This window comes from Poecilia reticulata, chromosome 16, assembly GCF_904066995.2.
Source record: "Poecilia reticulata chromosome 16, P_reticulata-male-v2, whole genome shotgun sequence".
Taxonomy (NCBI): domain Eukaryota; kingdom Metazoa; phylum Chordata; class Actinopteri; order Cyprinodontiformes; family Poeciliidae; genus Poecilia; species Poecilia reticulata.
The window spans coordinates 32962601-32971527 of NC_088845.1; the positions used below are offsets into that span (position 1 = coordinate 32962601).

Sequence of the window (8927 nt, forward strand, 5' to 3'; positions counted from 1 at the left end):
CTTTATTATATTATGTGCTGCCCTGGTATTGTTCAACTTTAATAAATCAATGTTCAGAGCAAATAGTTTATCTGGTGCTTAGTTCTCCTAACAGAACATTATAATACATTATAAAAAAAAATATAATAATGAAAAAATATGTATACCACACAGGTAGGCAACAGCTGACTATATATATATATATCCATTTTCTTTACACCCTTGTCCCTTAGTGGGGTCGGAAGGGTTGCTGGTGCCTCTCCAGCTAACATTCCGGGCAAGAGGCGGGGTCACCCTAGACAGATTGCCAGTCTGTCGCAGAGCAACACAGAGACACACAACCATGCACGCACACACAGTCACACCTAGGGACAATTTATACAGACCAATTAACCTGACAGTCATGTTTTTGGACTGTGGGAGGAAACCGGAGTACCCGGAGAAAACCCACGCATGCACAGGGAGAACATGCAAACTCCATGCAGAAAGACCGGGGCTGGTAATTGAACCCAGAACCCAGTTGGTAGGCAACAGCTCTACCAACTGCGCCACTGTGCAGCCCCGCAATCTCTAATCAATTTTAGCAATTCATATATCAAAATCTTCTGCTTCCTTTGATCCTTTATGCTTTTGGTTTTGCTATGTTTCACTTCTTCAACTATTTCGGGCTTTGTACTAATTTCTGTTTCTACTAATTTATGCTTTTTATTATTTCCCTGTTTAATTGTTTCAACTATTTCTGCCGTTGTACTAATTTCTGCTTCTGCTAGTTTTTGCTTTTTACTGTTTCACTGTTTAATTGTTTCAACCATTTCTGGCATTGTACTAATTTCTGCTTCTGCTTATTGATGCATTTCACACCTTCTCCAATTTCTTCAATGTATTTCTCTCTTGTGCTCTGTTTCTATTCATTCTGCTTGTCTACTTTTCTGTATGCCTTCTATTTCTACTGATCTTACTCTCTGCTAAGGTCTTCTGCAATCTTTAATCAATTTTAGCAATTCATATATCAAAATGTTCTGCTTCTTCTGCTCCTTTATGCTTTTAGGTTTGCTATATTTCACTTCAATTATTTCTGGTTTTGTACTAATTTCTCCTTCTGCTAGTTTATGCTTTTTGCTGTTACACTGTTTAATTGTTTCGACCATTTCTGGCGTTGAACTAATTTCTGCTTCTGCTAGTTTATGTATTTTGCTGTTTCACTGTTCAACTGTTTCAATGATTTCTGGTTTTGTACTAATTTCCACTTCCTGTGATAATTATGCATTTTCTTAACCTCTGTTTCACTTTTTGACTTTTTCAAATAATTCAGGTTGCACACAAACTCCTGCTTCTTCTGCTGAATTCTTCTAAATTTCAGTACGTAAACTTTTTCTACAATGTATGACTGTAGCGTTCTGATTTTTCTACATCTTAATCTTTGTTTTTATGTTTCTTGTATTTCTCCATCAATCATTCTGCAAATATGCTTCTTTTGCTCCTTTTTGCTTTGTTTTGCTATGTTTCACTTCTTCAAATATTTCTGGTTGTGTACTAATTTCTCCTACTAAATTTATGCTTTTTTTATTTGTTTCACTGTTCAACTGTTTCAACTATTTCTATTTCTTCTGCTTTCTTCTACTTCTTAAGCTTTACTCCACTTTTTCTGGCATTTCTGCAGTAATCATTCTGCAAATATGTATTCTCACAGCTGTTTCGCTAGGAACAGCTATTTTTCTAGTTTTGTTTGTATTTCCTTTTAACTCATGTAAACCACTTTGAATTGCCTCGTTGCAGAAAATATGCTATATAAATAAAATTATCTGACCTTACTTACTTTACCTTACCTTACATGTTGAGGCCTAGAAGCCTCAACAGCTTCTAGGCCTCCTCACTTCATCAAAATCTGGAAGTCGGAAGAGAGGCATATTACCATATCTAAAAACATTGCGGGGCGTTTGAGTTGAACAGGATTTCATTTCAGTTGGTAAATGCAAAGCTTTTAAAAGTTCAACGCCAGACAATGGCACTCCTGTACAAAATCTTCTTGTTTTTTCAACCAGGTTGTAAGTTGGAATTATTCCCGCTTTTTTGATGGTTGTGTTATATGTAAATGCCTCTGTGTTGTAGTTCTGGGCTGGTTTTCTTGGTCCTAGATTGTTGATCCCCAGTCCAGCTCCAATCCAATTAGAAAATCTCACAAAGTAACTCATTGTAAAATTTCTCGAACGTCCAATAATGATACTATGCGAATGAAGATGAATACAAATAACAGATCTTATGTATTTATAGATATATATATACAACCCCTCTGTGACGTCACAGGACAGTTTACTTATCTAGCCACGTCACTGATGTGTTGCATAGACCCAAGGCAGCTGACGTCAGCAAGGTGACATGACAGACTGAAGCTCGAACGTCATGTCACGTGAGTTGGAGCGGACTGCAGAGAAGGAGGCGGAAATGGGCCCTTCAACTACAGACGTATTTACGTTTTATTCGTGTGTATGCTCCCAACTAACAACATAGAATTGTTTGTGAATAAAATTTAATGTCCCTTTTCCACCGGCTCTACTTCAGCAGCCCGGCTCCGAGCCGGAGCCTGTAGCACGGATCTGTAGCACGGTGCTGCCTGGCGGTGGGGGGGTATAGCGCCCCACAAGTGTCGCAACTACACATTATTCAGGTGGATGCGAAAACATAATTCGCATCCACCTGAATAATGTGGATGCGATTCCCCCCCCCCCCCAGACGACGATACGTGAAGGGTAAAACTCGCTATATTTACCTCGTTATGTGCGCGAGGTGAAGGAGCGTGAGGCGCTCTGAAGTATTTGGGAAAACATCATCGGCGCGTCGCCCCCTCCAGACGGAGTTTTTGGCGCCCCCTCTGGTGCTGCGCCCCTATGCGTTGCATACCCTGCATACCCACTTTTTGCGCCACTGCCCCCAGATGATTGACATGTAACAGCACCAGGTCATTCCTGTACATTATTTGGAATCATTCTAAGCCAACCTAATATCTAAAGAAGAAAAACAATAATAAATATATCAAAAGAAAATGTATAAAACTTTATATAAGTCCATGTGATGACATAAATAAATAGATTTTTATCAGGCGCGATACCAGCCTCCTTTATACTCATAACAACAAGCTGATATTCTTCTCCTGGGTGTTTCAGTTGTGCTGCGCTGTGGTGCAATTCAAAGGCTAAAGCACTTCATACCTGGTGGTTGTAAAACACCAATAAGTTATTTATTGATCCTCCGCAAAAAAGAGAAAAAAACGAAGAGGGGCCGACAATGTTCGTAGTTTGGAGCAGAGGTGGCACTGGAGATTTTTTCGTTGTCCGTCAAAGAAAAAAATTATTTTATTTCCAATTTGTAGTCATCAAACGAAACATTTATTATTTCTCTGCTAGAACGTTTTTGAAATGAGGTAACATTTCACGAAATGACGTGATTAGAAGACGGCAGAACTCTGATCGTTTCCTGATCCCGCATCACTTCCCTCAGCGGGAGAAAATCCCCGCAGAAGCAGATCAGCTGCGCTAGGAGCTCCAAAGTCTCTGGTCCGTTAAAGCGACGAGATCAGAGATGATTCTCTGACTGATATTGTTCTTAGTCTGATTAATAATGAGCTCCACGATGTTCTCTGTGCGTAAAGTTGAAACTGTCAGCTGCGCTTCATCACATTCTTGACAGAAACCAGCGAACTGCTCTCTGTTCTTATCAAGACGAGGGTGAGGAGGGAATCTGACATGTTAACTCAGTTAAGTTTTTACTAGTTTTGTTTTTAAAACACCATTAACGTAAGCAGTGTAACTATATATTGTATATTTGGCGTTTGTCATCTCATGTGTGATTAGTTGGAGTGTAACGGTGGAGCATTTAAGCGCATTTATTGCCCAGCGCACTGCGCTTGTTTCTGCCTAACGGATCTGCACTTTAATTTCTTTCCTCTCTCAACAGTCAGCTGCTATTCCTCTATTTGAACTACAATAAGTAGATCACATTCTCTTTAGGTTTTCTCTGTGTGCTCCAAACTCATTAAATGTAAACTCATTAGAAGCCTGAACCACCATCAGGCAAATAATTCTGGTCCGACCCAAACTATTTTTAGCTGTCAAATTACCTGTCACAACAGAGCTTCCTAACCAAGGTGTCCATAACTCTTCAACACGCTGTCAGCTCCGGGTCAGAAAGACGCATTTAGTTCAGTGTCCATGAGATGATATTCAGAAAGGATCTTTTATTTGATTGATTTTAGTTTCCTCTGCGATGAACTCTGCGTAAAGTCTATCATGTCTCCATGTGTGCCAGTCAAAGGTGTTAATTATAACATGTCAAATGACAGAGGGGCTTAAAAACTAACCAAATATTCAGTTTGGTTATTTTTTAAAATTATATATATGTGCACACACACATTAAAAATTTTGCCCCCCCAGAGGTAGTCCTGGCCCCCCCTTAGCCCCCCCAACTTTAAAAGTCTAGCTCCGCCACTGTGTGAATGTAAGAGACTTTGATAGTGAATGAAAGAGTTTGATAGTACGTGAAAGAGAGTTTGATAGTGAATGAAAGAGAGTTTGATAGTACGTGAAAGAGACTTTGATAGTGAATGAAAGAGAGTTTGATAGTACGTGTAAGAGAGTTTGACTGTGAATGTGAGAGTTTGGTAGTTTGACAGTACATGTAAGAGAGTTTGACAGTACGTGAAAGAGACTTTGATAGTGAATGAAAGAGAGTTTGATAGTACTGTAAGAGAGTTTGACTGTGAATGTGAGAGTTTGGTAGTTTGACAGTACATGTAAGAGAGTTTGACAGTACGTGTAAGAGAGTTTGACAGTACGTGTAAGAGAGTTTGTAGGTTTTGTCCCTTGGGGCCTCTCATAGTTTTCCGCTGTATTCGGATAATTCCAGCTAACACAAGCTCACTAGCAGCAGTTCGGTTCATCTAAGGAGCTAATACTTAGCCAGAGAAGTTAATCAAAGCTTCCAGCATGACTGTTGCTTCAGAAAGCCCACTTCAGTTAGCGACAATATGTCTCACTGCTGGGTCAGAACTACTCACTCAGAACTGAGGTCCTTGATGACAGCTGCTCAGCGCAATAACTTCTGAAACATGTTCAGTGAGTCTTCCCATTCTGTGTTTATGGCGGTTGGCAAACAATCTAAGGTGCTCTTCACTTTGTTGTTTTGAGTGTAACTTCCCGCGATACTAGCCGTCTGACGAAGCCTCTCTGATTGGCTAGCTGTGTCCGAATTCAGCATAGACATAATGTAAGAGTAGACCCCGGATTGGCTGCTCTGGCGCAGGAAATACGGCGGCCATCTTGGAGCGGTACTCCCTCCTACTTTGCTCAATCAAAACAGCAGAAGACTCAGCACTGAGGGATATTGTTGTTCGGATCTATGGATTATTGATGTGAGGGCTCCACAGACACAATTTCACATGTAAGATGAACATATTATTGTGTATACTTTGTGATTAGAATATTACTTTACTGTATTTATGTCCACCGGCGAGATACCAGCGATAATTAGCTACAGTGCTTGGTGTAATACGGGTTCAGCCCCGCTATGAAGGCTAACTGAGATTCTGTAAATCTAAAAAAATTAATTATTCTCTAACATTGACTTAGATTATCTGACACAAGAGCCTATATTAGAAATGAAACAATGTAACACATATTATAAAACTTATATTATGTGTTATAACATTCACCAACAAAGTTTACACAGGTGGTAAAGACTATTATTTATATGTTATTCGCTCACTAGTAAGATCCATCCCAAATCTTCCGTTTTTGTTTTGAAAGTTTCATAAAGACACGATGTAAGGAAGAAGAGGGAGATATCTATAAAGAGAGAAGGATTCACTGCAGCACAGATGAATCTCACACACACACACACACACACACACACACACACACACACACACACACACACATATATATATATATATATATATATATATATATATATATATATATATATATATATATATATATATATATATATATATCTGTGTGCCTTTCTATACTAAAGAAAGAGATATAAAACGTCGGACATGTATCCAATATATATTATTCAGTATTAATCATTATTTATTTGTGCCATTATTAATCATTATTTCATTGTGTTTGTATAGATATGTATTGATATTACTAAATAGTTTATTAAATAAATTATGAACGGCTGTGTGCTTTGTAATATGCTCATCATACACCAATATCAGAATATTCCATTCCTATTCTATTGTTATAGCCACTAAGCATATTTAAATATGCTGAACTATGTATTAAAAACATACTTAAAAAATACAATTGTTTATAAATGTAGCTTTGATAGATGATTGATTATGGTTTCCAGTAACAAAAAAGCGTGTTATGATCGATTAAATGAGCTGATACGTCATTGTGCCTGCTAAACACATAACGCTGAGTGGAGTGGTGGACCGCTCCAAGATGGCCGCCCTAAATCTCGTCAGCGACAATAGGCGAGAGCTTTCCATGAGGCATCTACTCTTATATTATGTCTATGATCCTTCGAAGGACGGATTTGTAGGCCGATTACATCATAGCATGGCGACAGGGCCTGTCCGAATTCAAAGGCTGTTTCTCAAGCTGTGCCCGAATTCAGAGTCTGCATCCTTCGAAGGACTGGTCTACGTAGGACGGGTCCTTCGTAGGCCAGGAATAAACTAAGACCGGAAGAAAAATATCTGTGGATTCGGACAGGTCTAGCCTTCACCAACGGTCCCCGCCCCCACCTCAGCTTAACTCATGTTGCCAAGCAACCGTGACAGCTGAAGCAGTTTGTTTTTCAGTCATGTATTACTGATTTCTATATTATTCTTCACCTTTTATAGTAAAGGACCGCTTTGCTGAGTGTTACTAATGACATCCTCATGGCAGCTGATACCGGTTCTACTTCTCTCCTTGTCCTCCTTGACCTAACTGCAGCCTTTGACACTGTGGACCATAATATCCTCCTACACCGTCTTCATGTGGAGGTCGGTCTCTGTGACACTGTTCTGGACTGGTTTAAATCTTTCCTCTCCAGTCGGCTGGAATGTGTTAGCCTTGGCAAGACCAAGTCCCAGGCTGTCTCTGTCTCCTGTGGTGTCCCACAAGGGTCAGTCCTGGGGCCCCTGCTATTTTCCCTTTACATGCTGCCTTTGGGTCAAATCATTAATCGACACAACATCTCCTTCCACTGCTATGCCGATGATATACAACTTTACATTAGAACTGGAGCTTCATCACCACCATTTTCACTTTCTGCCTTCACCACCTGCCTGGAAGAGATAAGGACGTCAATAAATCAGAACTTTCTTCAGTTAAACTGCTCCAAAACTGAGGCCATGTTGATCGGAACACCTCACCAGGTTCAATCTTTAACTTTGATGACTGTTTTCTTTTCTGGACATGACATCCCCCTTTCCACCACTGTTACAAATCTTGGAGTTAGAATGGAATTCTCATCTTACATTTGAAAATCACATTAAGCATCTGTTTAAAATCTGCTTCTTTCATCTTCGTAACATCTCCAAAATTTGTCCATTTCTTTTTTTCTCTGATGCCGAGACTCTAATCCATGCCTTTGTCTCCTCCAGGCTCGACTACTGCAACTCTCTGTTCATTGGAATCCATATAAACATCTTCAGAAGCTCCAAAACATTCAAAACAGCGCAGCCAGGATTCTATTGAGAGCCCGGAAATCTGACCATATTACCTATTCTGCATGATCTTCACTGGCTTCCTGTCACCTACAGAGTTCAGTACAAAATCGCTCTCATCACCCATCAGTGCTTAAACGGAACCTCACCGGATTATCTGAAGGACCTTCTCATTCCACATTCATCCACCAGATCTCTACGATCACAAGACTGCAACTTCCTCCTCTTTCCTCGATCCAGATTAAGGACCATGGGAGATCGGGCATTCGCTGTTGCTGCTCCCCGTCTCTGGAACTCTCTCCCGGATTATTTGAGAGCTCCACAACCACTGGTTGACTTCTAATGATGCTTAAAGACTTTTCTATTTAAACAAGCCTATTCTACCTCCACATGATTTTTATGACGTTGATTTTATCTATGATTTTAGTTGCACTGTGTAGCACTTTGAGTTTTTTTTCAAATGAAAAGTGCTGTACAAATTAAATTGATTATTATTATTATTATTATTATTATTATTATTATTATTATTATTATTATTATTATTATTATTATTATTAGTTGAAGCCAAAAAGCCTTAACAAGCTTGTTAAGTTTAAGTCGCCTTCCTGTTCCTGTACCTGCCAAGGTGACCCTTTGGAATTTGTGGATTTTAGGATATCATTTACAACTTTAATTGGTTCAAAATCCATCTCTGCCACGGAAAAAATGCTGAATCTGAAAAGTTATCTCTGGAGAAGCCCGGAAGGCTGTAGAAAGTTTCTTTTACGGAAGCTCTGAGGACGCATATGAAGGTGCGTGGTCAGTTCTTCAGGAGCGATATGGAAACCCATTTGTAATTCAGAAAGCATTTAGGGATAAACTTAAGTCGTGGCCAAAGATTGCACCAAATGATCCATTGTCTCTCAGAGATTTTGCTGACTTTTTGAAAAGTTGTGAAGAGGCTATGCCTCAAGTAAGAGGATTGTTCATCTTAAATGATTGTGAAGAAAATCATAAGATGTTGAAGTTACCAGACTAGATTCTACGTAAATGGAGTAGAGTTGTTGTTGAAGTACTTGATGCACGTGGGGAATATCCATCTTTTGAATGTTTTTCTAGATTCATACAAAAGGAAGCACGCATGGCATCTAATCCTATTGCTTCTCCATTTTTGTTAAAGTCTAGAACTTCAAATGATCTTTCCAGAAAAGCAAAGGCTCTTCGTACCAGTATGGAGTTCAAGAAACAAGAAACTGTTCATGTTCTGGTATCTAAACTGCCTTGTTTGGTTTGTACAGACATGTCGCAG

The 8927-nt window shown here is 39.4% G+C and overlaps 1 protein-coding gene across 10 annotated transcripts in view; it reads right to left on the reverse strand.

Moving 5' to 3' along the window:
* Positions 1–5161, reverse strand: part of cep162 (centrosomal protein 162) — a 57729-nt gene extending 52568 nt beyond the window's left edge. For 5 of the 10 annotated variants that reach the window (XM_081597537.1, XM_081597534.1, XM_081597533.1 and 2 more), the window contains exon 1: positions 5030–5160. The gene's annotated coding sequence lies outside the window, so the exon portion shown is untranslated. Of the gene's footprint in view, positions 1–5029 lie in introns of all 10 variants that reach the window. The other 5 variants (XM_081597535.1, XM_081597529.1, XM_081597536.1 and 2 more) reach the window with 2 other exon arrangements.
* Positions 5162–8927: the final 3766 nt, after the last annotated feature.